The sequence below is a fragment of the Ranitomeya imitator genome, chromosome 10 (assembly GCF_032444005.1).
Source record: "Ranitomeya imitator isolate aRanImi1 chromosome 10, aRanImi1.pri, whole genome shotgun sequence".
NCBI lineage: Eukaryota > Metazoa > Chordata > Amphibia > Anura > Dendrobatidae > Ranitomeya > Ranitomeya imitator.
The window spans coordinates 92,534,371-92,549,816 of NC_091291.1; the positions used below are offsets into that span (position 1 = coordinate 92,534,371).

Here is a 15,446-nt window from a genome sequence, read left to right on the forward strand (position 1 = left end):
TTGTGAGAAATCTAACATTTCTAACATCCTAACAAAATAAAAGGAGGTTTGAAAATTAATGCTGACAAAAAGTACACACATGAAAAATGCTATTTATTAATGTTTTTGTGTGTTGCGACAAGTTGGTTTAAGGGTATAAGCAGTCAAAGAATAAAAATGACTAATATTTCAAAATTTTAAGCAAACTTTAGATATTTTCACAGAAAAAAACTAAAAGTTTATTGACCTAAATTTACAGTTAATGTAAAGTACAATGTGTCACAAAAAACACTTTCAGAATTACGGGGATATGTAGAAGCATTCCAGAGTTATTACTGCATAAAGTGATACATGTCATATTTTTTAACAAATGGGGCTTGGCCTTTTAGCTCAAAATAGGCTTGATGACTAATAGTTTAAACAAATGTATAGAAATAAAAACTGTAATATTAATTATTTTAAAATAATTTTCAATGACAATTGATGGTCATATTTCTGCTGACTAATTTGGAAAGAGTTAAGGTACAAAATCCACAATAAGTCAGGATGGCCGAACGGTCTAAGGCGCTGCGTTCAGTTCGCAGTCTCTCTTGGAGGCGTGGGTTCAAATCCCACTTCTGACATCACCTTTTCGTTTCATGAAACTATACAGATTCCCTTGAGTTATTGATTAGATGGGGCTCAAACCAAACTTAGCAATGGGCCTTAAAAAACCTGATCCCAAAGTTATGACTACCTGGGAGTAGGGTTGAGCGACCTTGACTTTTTTAGGGGCGAGCCGGGATTCGCGAAACCCGACTATCTCAAAAGTCGAGTCGAGGGAAATCGGCCGATTATGGCGAAAAGTCGAGGATCGACCGAAACACGAAACCCAATGCAAAGCCAATGGTAATTTTTTTTTTTCTCTCTCTCTCTCTCTCTCTCTCCTCCGTCCGTCCGTCCGTCCCTGAACTGAAAAGCTGGTGTTACACAGTGCAAATCGCTACAGCGCACAAGCGACAACATGGCGATAGGCGTCCACGCCCCTAAGACCTATGTCATCACTCTGCCCACGCCCCTTCATTGGCTGAAAAAAATGGCGACAAGCGCGTCATACGAAACGCGACTTTGGTGCGAAAGTCGCGTACCGCATGGCCGACCCCACACAGGGATCGGGTCGGGTTTCATGAAACCCGACTTTGCCAAAAGTCGGCGACTTTTGAAAATGAACGATCCGTTTCGCTCAACCCTACCTGGGAGGTTTTGGGGTGAATCTGAAATTGTCATCTATAAACGGAACTCTAGTAATGTGAAATAGGTTTTATGTGCATATGTTAGCTGTATTGGCACCATAAAAATACTATGGGCGGTGAATGGGGAGGATTATTTCAACTCTTTGTGTTCTCTTTCCCTATTAGGTCGGAGATTCCACATCCTATGGGGCTGTTCTGGGAGATTTCTATAAACTGAATTGCAGGTAAGTCTAATTTCATATTTGTTTACCTCATTCCTCAATAGACCATAACAGTACTTAATAAACAAAATCTGAAAAAGTAGGTACTCATAGATTAAAAAGTCTAAAATGCGCATGCGATACTGACATCTAAGTTTCAGCACATTTTGGGACAAACGTTTTCACATTCAAAGTTAACAATCATTAAAATATTTTCTCTAAATTTTTGTCTCCTTTTTTGCTCAAATTATTTGCATCTAATATCAAATAAAACTTGATGTAACATTATGCATGCACATTGTGTTTTATGTGCAACCATCACCTGTCTCATAAACACAGGGTTAGAATGAACGTGATGAATAGAGTCAAATTGGAAATGTAAAAAAATCTGTCAAAATTGCATTTTTTTCCTACTCATTCACAAAGAGTTAATGAAAGTTATTAAACATGTACAACAAAATGGCAGGAGTTTCAAATAGAAATCATGCTGCAAAAACTAGTCAAAGCAAAAATAAAAATATACATTTTCAGGGGTTTCACTTGACATTTGCCGAGTGTCAAACACTCCTAAAGTTGTTTGTGTTTGGCCGAAATAGCTCAGTTGGGGGAGCGTTAGACTGAAGATCTAAAGATCCCGGGTTTCGGCAACATCATTTTTCTTCACTGTTTACATTTTAAGGAGAAAATGAACAAAGCACATGGGCTGATGACTTAAAGAAAATGAATAAAGGCCTAAAAATCTTAACTATCTACAGAAAATAAAATGTTGAAAAGATGAGAAATGGGAGCTTTTCCTTTTGAGCAAATTATTTTTTTTTTTAATTTTTCCTCTATTTTGTTTATTTCCATTTCACTAAGCTGTAAGAGGATTTAATGGGAACCGGATAGCTGATACAGGCATCATGTATCAGACACTAGCTGAATGATTTCAGCCATGTATGTTTGACTATGAAATGCTGTGGTGTATATGAATTCATTGTGAGAAGTAATTTCTAAAATGGGGTCACTTTGGTTTCTGCTGTTTTGGTACATTTGGTACTCTGAAAATTTTACCGCAAACTATTCTTGCAAAATCTGCATTCCAAAACCCGAATAGTGCTCTTATTTTCAAAGCCCTGCTGTGTGGCCAAATGGTAGTTTCTGAAGAAATATGATGCATCACCGCATTTTGTGAGAAATCTAACATTTCTAACATCCTAACAAAATAAAAGGAGGTTTGAAAATTAATGCTGACAAAAAGCACACACATGAAAAATGCTATTTATTAATGTTTTTGTGTGTTGCGACAAGTTGGTTTAAGGGTATAAGCAGTCAAAGAATAAAAATGACTAATATTTCAAAATTTTAAGCAAACTTTAGATATTTTCACAGAAAAAAACTAAAAGTTTATTGACCTAAATTTACAGTTAATGTAAAGTACAATGTGTCACAAAAAACACTTTCAGAATTACGGGGATATGTAGAAGCATTCCAGAGTTATTACTGCATAAAGTGATACATGTCATATTTTTTAACAAATGGGGCTTGGCCTTTTAGCTCAAAATAGGCTTGATAACTAATAGTTTAAACAAATGTATAGAAATAAAAACTGTAATATTAATTATTTTAAAATAATTTTCAATGACAATTGATGGTCATATTTCTGCTGACTAATTTGGAAAGAGTTAAGGTACAAAATCCACAAGAAGTCAGGATGGCCGAGCTGTCTAAGGCGCTGCGTTCAGGTCGTAGTCTCTCTTGGAGGCGTGGGTTCAAATCCCACTTCTGACATCACCTTTTCGTTTCATGAAACTATACAGATTCCCTTCAGTTATTGATTAGATGGGGCTCAAACCAAACTTAGCAATGGGCCTTAAAAAACCTGATCCCAAAGTTATGACTATCTGGGAGTTTTTGGGGTGAATCTGAAATTGTCATCTATAAACGGAACTCTAGGATTGTGAAATAGGTTTTATGTGCATATGTTAGCTGTCTTGGCACCATAAAAATACTATGGGCGGTGAATGGGGAGGATTATTTCACCTCTTTGTGTTCTCTTTCACTATTAGGTCAGAGATTCCACATCCTATGGGGCTGTTCTGGGAGATTTCTATAAACTAAATTGCAGGTAAGTCTAATTTCATATTTGTTTACCTCTTTCCTCAAAAGACCATAACAGTACTTAATAAACAAAAGCTGAAAAAGTAGGTAATCATAGATTAAATAGTCTGAAATGCGCATGCGATACTGACATCTAAGTTTCAGCACATTTTGGGACAAACGTTTTCACATTCAAAGTTAACAATCATTAAAATATTTTCTCTAAATTTTTGTCTCCTTTTTTGCTCCAATTATTTGCATCTAATATCAAATAAAACTTGATGTAACATTATGCATGCACATTGTGTTTTATGTGCAACCATCACCTGTCTCATAAACACAGGGTTAGAATGAACGTGATGAATAGAGTCAAATTGGAAATGTAAAAAAATCTGTCAAAATTGCATTTTTTTTCTACTCATTCACAAAGAGTTAATGAAAGTTATTAAACATGTACAACAAAATGGCAGGAGTTTCAAATAGAAATCATGCTGCAAAAACTAGTCAAAGCAAAAATAAAAATATACATTTTCAGGGGTTTCGCTTGACATTTGCCGAGTGTCAAACACTCCTAAAGTTGTTTGTGTTTGGCCGAAATAGCTCAGTTGGGAGAGCGTTAGACTGAAGATCTAAAGGTCACTGGTTCGATCCCGGGTTTCGGCAACATCATTTTTCTTCACTGTTTACATTTTAAGGAGAAAATGAACAAAGCACATGGGCTGATGACTTAAAGGGACTCTGTCACCTGAATTTGGCGGGACTGGTTTTGGGTCATATGGGCGGAGTTTTCAGGTGTTTGATTCACCCTTTCCTTACCCGCTGGCTGCATGCTGGCTGCAATATTGGATTGAAGTTCATTCTCTGTCCTCCATAGTACACGCCTGCGCAAAGCAATCTTGCCTTGTGCAGTCGTGTACTATGGAGGACAGAGAATGAACTTCAATCCAATATTGCAGCCAGCATGCAGCCAGCGGGTAAGGAAAGGGTGAATCAAACACCTGAAAACTCCGCCCATATGACCCAAAACCAGTCCCGCCAAATTCAGGTGACAGGTTCCCTTTAAAGAAAATGAAAAAAGGCCTAAAAATCTTAACTATCTACAGAAAATAAAATGTTGAAAAGATGAGAAATGGGAGCTTTTCCTTTTGAGCAAATTATTATTTTTTTTTAATTTTTCCTCTATTTTGTTTATTTCCATTTCACTAAGCTGTAAGAGGATTTAATGGGAACCGGATAGCTGATACAGGCATCATGTATCAGACACTAGCTGAATGATTTCAGCCATGTATGTTTGACTATGAAATGCTGTGGTGTATATGAATTCATTGTGAGAAGTAATTTCTAAAATGGGGTCACTTTGGGGGGGGGGTTTCTGCTGTTTTGGTACGTTTGGTACTCTGAAAATTTTACCGCAAACTATTCTTGCAAAATCTGCATTCCAAAACCCGAATAGTGCTCTTATTTTCAAAGCCCTGCTGTGTGGCCAAATGGTAGTTTCTGAAGAAATATGATGCATCACCGCATTTTGTGAGAAATCTAACATTTCTAACATCCTAACAAAATAAAAGGAGGTTTAAAAATTAATGCTGAGAAAAAGTACACACATGAAAAATGCTATTTATTAATGTTTTTGTGTGTTGCGACAAGTTGGTTTAAGGGTATAAGCAGTCAAAGAATAAAAATGACTAATATTTCAAAATTTTAAGCAAACTTTAGATATTTTCACAGAAAAAAACTAAAAGTTTATTGACCTAAATTTACAGTTAATGTAAAGTACAATGTGTCACAAAAAACACTTTCAGAATTACGGGGATATGTAGAAGCATTCCAGAGTTATTACTGCATAAAGTGATACATGTCATATTTTTTAACAAATGGGGCTTGGCCTTTTAGCTCAAAATAGGCTTGATAACTAATAGTTTAAACAAATGTATAGAAATAAAAACTGTAATATTAATTATTTTAAAATAATTTTCAATGACAATTGATGGTCATATTTCTGCTGACTAATTTGGAAAGAGTTAAGGTACAAAATCCACAAGAAGTCAGGATGGCCGATCGGTCTAAGGCGCTGCGTTCAGGTCGCAGTCTCTCTTGGAGGTGTGGCTTCTGACATCACCTTTTCGTTTCATGAAACTATACAGATTCCCTTCAGTTATTGATTAGATGGGGCTCAAACCAAACTTAGCAATGGGCCTTAAAAAACCTGATCCCAAAGTTATGACTACCTGGGAGTTTTTGGGGTGAATCTGAAATTGTCATCTATAAACGGAACTCTAGGATTGTGAAATAGGTTTTATGTGCATATGTTAGCTGTCTTGGCACCGTAAAAATACTATTGGCGGTGAATGGGGAGGATTATTTCACCTCTTTGTGTTCTCTTTCCCTATTAGGTCGGAGATTCCACATCCTATGGGGCTGTTCTGGGAGATTTCTATAATCTGAATTGCAGGTAAGTCTAATTTCATATTTGTTTACCTCAGTCCTCAATAGACCATAACAGTACTTAATAAACAAAAGCTGAAAAAGTAGGTAATCATAGATTAAAAAGTCTGAAATGCGCATGCGATACTGACATCTAAGTTTCAGCACATTTTGGGACAAACGTTTTCACATTGAAAGTTAACAATCATTAAAATATTTTCTCTAAATTTTTGTCTCCTTTTTTGCTCCAATTATTTGCATCTAATATCAAATAAAACTTGATGTAACATTATGCATGCACATTGTGTTTTATGTGCAACCATCACCTGTCTCATAAACACAGGGTTAGAATGAACGTGGTGAATAGAGTCAAATTGGAAATGTAAAAAAATCTGTCAAAATTGCATTTTTTTTCTACTCATTCACAAAGAGTTAATGAAAGTTATTAAACATGTACAACAAAATGGCAGGAGTTTCAAATAGAAATCATGCTGCAAAAACTAGTCAAAGCAAAAATAAAAATATACATTTTCAGGGGTTTCGCTTGACATTTGCCGAGTGTCAAACACTCCTTAAGTTGTTTGTGTTTGGCCGAAATAGCTCAGTTGGGAGAGAGTTAGACTGAAGATCTCAAGGTCCCTGGTTCGATCCCGGGTTTCGGCAGCATAATCTTTCTTCACTGTTTACATTTTAAGGAGAAAATGAACAAAGCACATGGGCTGATGACTGAAAGAAAATGAAAAAAGGCCTAAAAATCTTAACTATCTACAGAAAATAAAATGTTGAAAAGATGAGAAATGGGAGCTTTTCCTTTTGAGCAAATTATTATTTTTTTTAATTTTTCCTCTATTTTGTTTATTTCCATTTCACTAAGCTGTAAGAGGATTTAATGGGAACCGGATAGCTGATACAGGCATCATGTATCAGACACTAGCTGAATGATTTCAGCCATGTATGTTTGACTATGAAATGCTGTGGTGTATATGGATTCATTGTGAGAAGTAATTTCTAAAATGGGGTCACTTTGGGGGGGGGTTTCTGCTGTTTTTGGTATGTTTGGTACTCTGAAAATTTTACCGCAAACTATTCTTGCAAAATCTGCATTCCAAAACCCGAATGGTGCTCTTATTTTCAAAGCCCTGCTGTGTGGCCAAATGGTAGTTTCTGAAGAAATATGATGCATCACCGCATTTTGTGAGAAATCTAACATTTCTAACATCCTAACAAAATAAAAGGAGGTTTGAAAATTAATGCTGACAAAAAGTCCACACATCAAAAATGCTATTTATTAATGTTTTTGTGTGTTGCGACAAGTTGGTTAAGGTACAAAATCCACAAGAAGTCAGGATGGCCGAGCGGTCTAAGGCGCTGCGCTCAGGTCGCAGTCTCTCTTGGAGGCGTGGGTTCAAATCCCACTTCTGACATCACCTTTTCGTTTCATGAAACTATACAGATTCCCTTCAGTTATTGATTAGATGGGGCTCAAACCAAACTTAGCAATGGGCCTTAAAAAACCTGATCCCAAAGTTATGACTACCTGGGAGTTTTTGGGGTGAATCTGAAATTGTCATCTATAAACGGAACTCTAGGATTGTGAAATAGGTTTTATGTGCATATGTTAGCTGTCTTGGCACCATAAAAATACTATGGGCGGTGAATGGGGAGGATTATTTCACCTCTTTGTGTTCTCTTTCCCTATTAGGTCGGAGATTCCACATCCTATGGGGCTGTTCTGGGAGATTTCTATAAACTGAATTGCAGGTAAGTCTAATTTCATATTTGTTTACCTCATTCCTCAATAGACCATAACAGTACTTAATAAACAAAAGCTGAAAAAGTAGGTAATCATAGATTAAAAAGTCTGAAATGCGCATGCGATACTGACATCTAAGTTTCAGCACATTTTGGGACAAACGTTTTCACATTGAAAGTTAACAATCATTAAAATATTTTCTCTAAATTTTTGTCTCCTTTTTTGCTCCAATTATTTGCATCTAATATCAAATAAAACTTGATGTAACATTATGCATGCACATTGTGTTTTATGTGCAACCATCACCTGTCTCATAAACACAGGGTTAGAATGAACATGATGAATAGAGTCAAATTGGAAATGTAAAAAAATCTGTCAAAATTGCATTTTTTTTCTACTCATTCACAAAGAGTTAATGAAAGTTATTAAACATGTACAACAAAATGGCAGGAGTTTCAAATAGAAATCATGCTGCAAAAACTAGTCAAAGCAAAAATAAAAATATACATTTTCAGGGGTTTCGCTTGACATTTGCCGAGTGTCAAACACTCTTAAAGTTGTTTGTGTTTGGCCGAAATAGCTCAGTTGGGAGAGCGTTAGACTGAATATCTAAAGGTCCCTGGTTCGATCCCGGGTTTCGGCAACATAGTTTTTCTTCACTGTTTACATTTTAAGGAGAAAATGAACAAAGCACATGGGCTGATGACTTAAAGAAAATGAAAAAAGGCCTAAAAATCTTAACTATCTACAGAAAATAAAATGTTGAAAAGATGAGAAATGGGAGCTTTTCCTTTTGAGCAAATTATTTTTTTTTTTTAATTTTTCCTCTATTTTGTTTATTTCCATTTCACTAAGCTGTAAGAGGATTTAATGGGAACCGGATAGCTGATACAGGCATCATGTATCAGACACTAGCTGAATGATTTCAGCCATGTATGTTTGACTATGAAATGCTGTGGTGTATATGAATTCATTGTGAGAAGTAATTTCTAAAATGGGGTCACTTTGGGGGGGGGGTTTCTGCTGTTTTGGTACGTTTGGTACTCTGAAAATTTTACCGCAAACTATTCTTGCAAAATCTGCATTCCAAAACCCGAATAGTGCTCTTATTTTCAAAGCCCTGCTGTGTGGCCAAATGGTAGTTTCTGAAGAAATATGATGCATCACCGCATTTTGTGAGAAATCTAACATTTCTAACATCCTAACAAAATAAAAGGAGGTTTAAAAATTAATGCTGAGAAAAAGTACACACATGAAAAATGCTATTTATTAATGTTTTTGTGTGTTGCGACAAGTTGGTTTAAGGGTATAAGCAGTCAAAGAATAAAAATGACTAATATTTCAAAATTTTAAGCAAACTTTAGATATTTTCACAGAAAAAAACTAAAAGTTTATTGACCTAAATTTACAGTTAATGTAAAGTACAATGTGTCACAAAAAACACTTTCAGAATTACGGGGATATGTAGAAGCATTCCAGAGTTATTACTGCATAAAGTGATACATGTCATATTTTTTAACAAATGGGGCTTGGCCTTTTAGCTCAAAATAGGCTTGATAACTAATAGTTTAAACAAATGTATAGAAATAAAAACTGTAATATTAATTATTTTAAAATAATTTTCAATGACAATTGATGGTCATATTTCTGCTGACTAATTTGGAAAGAGTTAAGGTACAAAATCCACAAGAAGTCAGGATGGCCGATCGGTCTAAGGCGCTGCGTTCAGGTCGCAGTCTCTCTTGGAGGTGTGGCTTCTGACATCACCTTTTCGTTTCATGAAACTATACAGATTCCCTTCAGTTATTGATTAGATGGGGCTCAAACCAAACTTAGCAATGGGCCTTAAAAAACCTGATCCCAAAGTTATGACTACCTGGGAGTTTTTGGGGTGAATCTGAAATTGTCATCTATAAACGGAACTCTAGGATTGTGAAATAGGTTTTATGTGCATATGTTAGCTGTCTTGGCACCGTAAAAATACTATTGGCGGTGAATGGGGAGGATTATTTCACCTCTTTGTGTTCTCTTTCCCTATTAGGTCGGAGATTCCACATCCTATGGGGCTGTTCTGGGAGATTTCTATAATCTGAATTGCAGGTAAGTCTAATTTCATATTTGTTTACCTCAGTCCTCAATAGACCATAACAGTACTTAATAAACAAAAGCTGAAAAAGTAGGTAATCATAGATTAAAAAGTCTGAAATGCGCATGCGATACTGACATCTAAGTTTCAGCACATTTTGGGACAAACGTTTTCACATTGAAAGTTAACAATCATTAAAATATTTTCTCTAAATTTTTGTCTCCTTTTTTGCTCCAATTATTTGCATCTAATATCAAATAAAACTTGATGTAACATTATGCATGCACATTGTGTTTTATGTGCAACCATCACCTGTCTCATAAACACAGGGTTAGAATGAACGTGGTGAATAGAGTCAAATTGGAAATGTAAAAAAATCTGTCAAAATTGCATTTTTTTTCTACTCATTCACAAAGAGTTAATGAAAGTTATTAAACATGTACAACAAAATGGCAGGAGTTTCAAATAGAAATCATGCTGCAAAAACTAGTCAAAGCAAAAATAAAAATATACATTTTCAGGGGTTTCGCTTGACATTTGCCGAGTGTCAAACACTCCTAAAGTTGTTTGTGTTTGGCCGAAATAGCTCAGTTGGGAGAGCGTTAGACTGAAGATCTAAAGGTCCCTGGTTCGATTCCGGGTTTCGGCAACATAGTTTTTCTTCACTGTTTACATTTTAAGGAGAAAATGAACAAAGCACATGGGCTGATGACTTAAAGAAAATGAAAAAAGGCCTAAAAATCTTAACTATCTACAGAAAATAAAATGTTGAAAAGATGAGAAATGGGAGCTTTTCCTTTTGAGCAAATTATTTTTTTTTTTTAATTTTTCCTCTATTTTGTTTATTTCCATTTCACTAAGCTGTAAGAGGATTTAATGGGAACCGGATAGCTGATACAGGCATCATGTATCAGACACTAGCTGAATGATTTCAGCCATGTATGTTTGACTATGAAATGCTGTGGTGTATATGAATTCATTGTGAGAAGTAATTTCTAAAATGGGGTCACTTTGGGGGGGTTTCTGCTGTTTTGGTACGTTTGGTACTCTGAAAATTTTACCGCAAACTATTCTTGCAAAATCTGCATTCCAAAACCCGAATAGTGCTCTTATTTTCAAAGCCCTGCTGTGTGGCCAAATGGTAGTTTCTGAAGAAATATGATGCATCACCACATTTTGTGAGAAATCTAAAATTTCTAACATCCTAACAAAATAAAAGGAGGTTTGAAAATTAATGCTGACAAAAAGTACACACATGAAAAATGCTATTTATTAATGTTTTTCTGCGTTGAGACAAGTTGGTTTAAGGTTATAAGCAGTCAAAGAATAAAAATGACTAATATTTCAAAATTTTAAGCAAACTTTAGATATTTTCACAGAAAAAAACTAAAAGTTTATTGACCTAAATTTACAGTTAATGTAAAGTACAATGTGTCACAAAAAACACTTTCAGAATTACGGGGATATGTAGAAGCATTCCAGAGTTATTACTGCATAAAGTGATACATGTCATATTTTTTAACAAATGGGGCTTGGCCTTTTAGCTCAAAATAGGCTTGATAACTAATAGTTTAAACAAATGTATAGAAATAAAAACTGTAATATTAATTATTTTAAAATAATTTTCAATGACAATTGATGGTCATATTTCTGCTGACTAATTTGGAAAGAGTTAAGGTACAAAATCCACAAGAAGTCAGGATGGCCGATCGGTCTAAGGCGCTGCGTTCAGGTCGCAGTCTCTCTTGGAGGTGTGGGTTCAAATCCCACTTCTGACATCACCTTTTCGTTTCATGAAACTATACAGATTCCCTTCAGTTATTGATTAGATGGGGCTCAAACCAAACTCAGCAATGGGCCTTAAAAAACCTGATCCCAAAGTTATGACTACCTGGGAGTTTTTGGGGTGAATCTGAAATTGTCATCTATAAACGGAACTCTAGGATTGTGAAATAGGTTTTATGTGCATATGATAGCTGTCTTGGCACCGTAAAAATACTATTGGCGGTGAATGGGGAGGAGTATTTCACCTCTTTGTGTTCTCTTTCCCTATTAGGTCGGAGATTCCACATCCTGTGGGGCTGTTCTGGGAGATTTCTATAAACTGAATTGCAGGTAAATCTAATTTCATAATTGTTTACCTCAGTCCTCAATAGACCATAACAGTACTTAATAAACAAAAGCTGAAAAAGTAGGTAATCATAGATTAAAAAGTCTGAAATGCGCATGCGATACTGACATCTAAGTTTCAGCACATTTTGGGACAAACGTTTTCACATTGAAAGTTAACAATCATTAAAATATTTTCTCTAAATTTTTGTCTCCTTTTTTGCTCCAATTATTTGCATCTAATATCAAATAAAACTTGATGTAACATTATGCATGCACATTGTGTTTTATGTGCAACTATCACCTGTCTCATAAACACAGGGTTAGAATGAACGTGATGAATAGAGTCAAATTGGAAATGTAAAAAAATCTGTCAAAATTGCATTTTTTTTCTACTCATTCACAAAGAGTTAATGAAAGTTATTAAACATGTACAACAAAATGGCAGGAGTTTCAAATAGAAATCATGCTGCAAAAACTAGTCAAAGCAAAAATAAAAATATACATTTTCAGGGGTTTCACTTGACATTTGCCGAGTGTCAAACACTCCTAAAGTTGTTTGTGTTTGGCCGAAATAGCTCAGTTGGGAGAGCGTTAGACTGAAGATCTAAAGGTCCCTGGTTCGATCCCGGGTTTCGGCAACATCATTTTTCTTCACTGTTTACATTTTAAGGAGAAAATGAACAAAGCACATGGGCTGATGACTTAAAGAAAATGAAAAAAGGCCTAAAAATCTTAACTATCTACAGAAAATAAAATGTTGAAAAGATGAGAAATGGGAGCTTTTCCTTTTGAGCAAATTATTATTTTTTTTTAATTTTTCCTCTATTTTGTTTATTTCCATTTCACTAAGCTGTAAGAGGATTTAATGGGAACCGGATAGCTGATACTGGCATCATGTATCAGACACTAGCTGAATGATTTCAGCCATGTATGTTTGACTATGAAATGCTGTGGTGTATATGAATTCATTGTGAGAAGTAATTTCTAAAATGGGGTCACTTTGGGGGGGGGGTTTCTGCTGTTTTGGTACGTTTGGTACTCTGAAAATTTTACCGCAAACTATTCTTGCAAAATCTGCATTCCAAAACCCGAATAGTGCTCTTATTTTCAAAGCCCTGCTGTGTGGCCAAATGGTAGTTTCTGAAGAAATATGATGCATCACCGCATTTTGTGAGAAATCTAACATTTCTAACATCCTAACAAAATAAAAGGAGGTTTAAAAATTAATGCTGAGAAAAAGTACACACATGAAAAATGCTATTTATTATTGTTTTTGTGTGTTGCGACAAGTTGGTTTAAGGGTATAAGCAGTCAAAGAATAAAAATGACTAATATTTCAAAATTTTAAGCAAACTTTAGATATTTTCACAGAAAAAAACTAAAAGTTTATTGACCTAAATTTACAGTTAATGTAAAGTACAATGTGTCACAAAAAACACTTTCAGAATTACGGGGATATGTAGAAGCATTCCAGAGTTATTACTGCATAAAGTGATACATGTCATATTTTTTAACAAATGGGGCTTGGCCTTTTAGCTCAAAATAGGCTTGATAACTAATAGTTTAAACAAATGTATAGAAATAAAAACTGTAATATTAATTATTTTAAAATAATTTTCAATGACAATTGATGGTCATATTTCTGCTGACTAATTTGGAAAGAGTTAAGGTACAAAATCCACAAGAAGTCAGGATGGCCGATCGGTCTAAGGCGCTGCGTTCAGGTCGCAGTCTCTCTTGGAGGTGTGGCTTCTGACATCACCTTTTCGTTTCATGAAACTATACAGATTCCCTTCAGTTATTGATTAGATGGGGCTCAAACCAAACTTAGCAATGGGCCTTAAAAAACCTGATCCCAAAGTTATGACTACCTGGGAGTTTTTGGGGTGAATCTGAAATTGTCATCTATAAACGGAACTCTAGGATTGTGAAATAGGTTTTATGTGCATATGTTAGCTGTCTTGGCACCGTAAAAATACTATTGGCGGTGAATGGGGAGGATTATTTCACCTCTTTGTGTTCTCTTTCCCTATTAGGTCGGAGATTCCACATCCTATGGGGCTGTTCTGGGAGATTTCTATAATCTGAATTGCAGGTAAGTCTAATTTCATATTTGTTTACCTCAGTCCTCAATAGACCATAACAGTACTTAATAAACAAAAGCTGAAAAAGTAGGTAATCATAGATTAAAAAGTCTGAAATGCGCATGCGATACTGACATCTAAGTTTCAGCACATTTTGGGACAAACGTTTTCACATTGAAAGTTAACAATCATTAAAATATTTTCTCTAAATTTTTGTCTCCTTTTTTGCTCCAATTATTTGCATCTAATATCAAATAAAACTTGATGTAACATTATGCATGCACATTGTGTTTTATGTGCAACCATCACCTGTCTCATAAACACAGGGTTAGAATGAACGTGGTGAATAGAGTCAAATTGGAAATGTAAAAAAATCTGTCAAAATTGCATTTTTTTTCTACTCATTCACAAAGAGTTAATGAAAGTTATTAAACATGTACAACAAAATGGCAGGAGTTTCAAATAGAAATCATGCTGCAAAAACTAGTCAAAGCAAAAATAAAAATATACATTTTCAGGGGTTTCGCTTGACATTTGCCGAGTGTCAAACACTCCTAAAGTTGTTTGCGTTTGGCCGAAATAACTCAGTAGGGAGAGCGTTAGACTGAAAATCTAAAGGTCCCTGGTTCGATCCCGGGTTTTGGCAACATAATTTTTCTTCACTGTTTACATTTTAAGGAGAAAATGAACAAAGCACATGGGCTGATGACTTAAAGAAAATGAAAAAAGGCCTAAAAATCTTAACTATCTACAGAAAATAAAATGTTGAAAAGATGAGAAATGGGAGCTTTTCCTTTTGAGCAAATTATTTTTTTTTTTTAATTTTTCCTCTATTTTGTTAATTTCCATTTCACTAAGCTGTAAGAGGATTTAATGGGAACCGGATAGCTGATACAGGCATCATGTATCAGACACTAGCTGAATGATTTCAGCCATGTATGTTTGACTATGAAATGCTGTGGTGTATATGAATTCATTGTGAGAAGTAATTTCTAAAATGGGGTCACTTTGGGGGGGTTTCTGCTGTTTTGGTACGTTTGGTACTCTGAAAATTTTACCGCAAACTATTCTTGCAAAATCTGCATTCCAAAACCCGAAGAGTGCTCTTATTTTCAAAGCCCTGCTGTGTGGCCAAATGGTAGTTTCTGAAGAAATATGATGCATCACCACATTTTGTGAGAAATCTAAAATTTCTAACATCCTAACAAAATAAAAGGAGGTTTGAAAATTAATGCTGACAAAAAGTACACACATGAAAAATGCTATTTATTAATGTTTTTCTGCGTTGAGACAAGTTGGTTTAAGGGTATAAGCAGTCAAAGAATAAAAATGACTAATATTTCAAAATTTTATGCAAACTTTAGATATTTTCACAGAAAAAAACTAAAAGTTTATTGACCTAAATTTACAGTTAATGTAAAGTACAATGTGTCACAAAAAACACTTTCAGAATTACGGGGATATGTAGAAGCATTCCAGAGTTATTACTGCATAAAG

The 15,446-nt window shown here is 35.0% G+C and overlaps 7 non-coding genes across 7 annotated transcripts; all 7 read left to right on the top strand.

Annotated features, from left to right (window-relative positions):
* The first annotated feature begins 4,080 nt into the window (after window positions 1-4,080).
* Window positions 4,081-4,153, top strand: TRNAF-GAA (transfer RNA phenylalanine (anticodon GAA)). Its single transcript has one exon. It is a non-coding gene; the product is annotated as a tRNA-Phe (tRNA).
* Window positions 4,154-6,504: 2,351 nt separating this feature from the next.
* On the top strand, window positions 6,505-6,577 carry TRNAF-GAA (transfer RNA phenylalanine (anticodon GAA)). Its single transcript has one exon. It is a non-coding gene; the product is annotated as a tRNA-Phe (tRNA).
* Window positions 6,578-7,255: 678 nt separating this feature from the next.
* Window positions 7,256-7,338, top strand: TRNAL-CAG (transfer RNA leucine (anticodon CAG)). Its single transcript has one exon. It is a non-coding gene; the product is annotated as a tRNA-Leu (tRNA).
* Window positions 7,339-8,237: 899 nt separating this feature from the next.
* On the top strand, window positions 8,238-8,310 carry TRNAF-GAA (transfer RNA phenylalanine (anticodon GAA)). Its single transcript has one exon. It is a non-coding gene; the product is annotated as a tRNA-Phe (tRNA).
* Window positions 8,311-10,329: 2,019 nt separating this feature from the next.
* On the top strand, window positions 10,330-10,402 carry TRNAF-GAA (transfer RNA phenylalanine (anticodon GAA)). Its single transcript has one exon. It is a non-coding gene; the product is annotated as a tRNA-Phe (tRNA).
* A 2,028-nt stretch (window positions 10,403-12,430) lies between these two features.
* TRNAF-GAA (transfer RNA phenylalanine (anticodon GAA)) lies at window positions 12,431-12,503 on the top strand. Its single transcript has one exon. It is a non-coding gene; the product is annotated as a tRNA-Phe (tRNA).
* Window positions 12,504-14,522: 2,019 nt separating this feature from the next.
* On the top strand, window positions 14,523-14,595 carry TRNAF-GAA (transfer RNA phenylalanine (anticodon GAA)). Its single transcript has one exon. It is a non-coding gene; the product is annotated as a tRNA-Phe (tRNA).
* The last annotated feature ends 851 nt before the right edge of the window (window positions 14,596-15,446 follow it).